The 1885-nt window shown below is 38.3% G+C and overlaps 1 protein-coding gene across 6 annotated transcripts in view; it reads right to left on the reverse strand.

Annotated features, from left to right (window-relative positions):
• The window catches only part of LOC106868156 (protein neuralized), a 518993-nt gene that overhangs the window by 29209 nt on the left and 487899 nt on the right, over positions 1-1885 (reverse strand). The window lies entirely within an intron of this gene.

A 1885-nucleotide genomic window follows, 5' to 3' on the forward strand; every position in this document is an offset into this window, starting at 1 on the left:
ACACACACACACCTACACTAGACCAACTTTCTCACTTTCAATCCAGTCACAACTGTGCCTGTATGTCTCACACACACACATGCACAATTAGCCAAAAAGTTACTCAACACTGGTGTGATTATCTATTAGAATTTTATAACAAAAAGACTTAACACAGCAGAAATATTAGCTGAGTTGATTTCTAGAGACTTTTTGCCATTTGAATTTATATTTTACACTGCTTTACTGAGATGTATATTAACGGTAAATATGTTTTATAAACTGTGTGGTACCTTGGGCAAATTGTCTTCTACTATAGCCTCAGGCTGACCAAGGCCTTGTGAGTGAATTTGGTAGATGGAAACTAAAAGAAGCTTGTTGTGTATGTGTGTGTCCTTGTGCCTGTGTTTGTCCACCACCACTGCTTGACAACCAGTGATGGTGTATTATGTTCCTGTAAGTTAGTGGTTCAGCAAAAGAGACTGACAATAAGTACCAGGCTTTTAAATCCACCGGGGTGGATTCATCTGACCAAATTTCATTTTTCATTTTAGCTTGGTATTTATCCTATTGGGCTCTTTTTTTTGCCAAATCACTAAGTTACAGGGATGTAAACACACCAACACCAGTCGTCAAGTAGTGGTGGAGGACAAACACAGACACACACATATATGTATCTATGACAGGCTTTCAGTTTCCGTCAACCAAATCCACACACAAGCTTTTGGTCTGCCCATGGCTATAGTAGAAGACACTTGCTCAAGGTTTCACGCAGTGGAACTGAACCTGGTGCCATGCGGTTGTGAAGTAAGCTTCTTACCACACAACCATGCCTCTGCTTGTACACACACACACACACACACACACACACACACACACACATCACATAAAGCTAATGATGTATTTTGCAGAGTGACATGGATTGGATAAGGTTGAAAATAACTTGGGTTAGATAGAATGACCTAACTTGTCAGAGAGCAGAAATGACAATCTGTCCGGTGCCAACATTCCTGAATGTGGTTTTATACAATAAATTTTTCAGCTTTTCAGGAATTACATTTTTGTCATTTCATTTCATTATAAATAAAAATAAAACAAAATGGAGATAGAATTTATGTTGCTTCTCCATCCCACTACATTATGTGTTGAAAATAATTTCCAGATGTTATCGACTTCTACGTGGTCGTCCAGCTTGCGAGAAACAGCAAGTAAAATCTCTACCAAATCTCAGACCACTGTTTTTAGATAAAAGGGAAAAAGGAAAGATACAGTGGATAACGAGATCCTAGATACATTGCTTCTGAAAAATTAAATGAGATGGTCATGGTTGGAATGCTTTTTGATCATAAATCTATTTGATCTGGACTGACCCAGGGTAAACAATAAACACAAATTTAGGAATTGCTTTAGTTTCTTAACTTTTTGTTAGTAACATTCTCTTACTGCACCTCCCCCCGTCTAATCCTTAAAAAGGCTTTGTATTGTAATAAAGGGTGATTGATTGAGATTGAGGGAGTTGATAATATGGAGGCAGGGAGTTGATCAAATACAGAAACAGCAGGAGAAGCAGAGATTTAAAATAACTTAATTCAGGAGTAAATGTGTGTATGCATGTTTATTCATTTACTTGCTTCAGTGATTAGACTGTGGCTATGCTGGAGCACCACCTTGAAAAGTTTTTAGTTGAAGGAATCGACCCCAGTACTTACATTTTGTTAAAGCTCAGTACTTAGTCTGTCGGTCTCTTTTGCCAAACTGCTAAGTTATGGGGAAATGCAAACACACCAACACTGATTGCCAATCAGTGGTGGGAGAGAAAGATTCACACACATACATGATGGGCTTCTTTCAGTTTCTGTCTACCAAATCCACTCACAAGGTTTTGGTCAACCCAAAGCTATAGTAG

Source organism: Octopus bimaculoides, chromosome 14, assembly GCF_001194135.2.
Source record: "Octopus bimaculoides isolate UCB-OBI-ISO-001 chromosome 14, ASM119413v2, whole genome shotgun sequence".
NCBI lineage: Eukaryota > Metazoa > Mollusca > Cephalopoda > Octopoda > Octopodidae > Octopus > Octopus bimaculoides.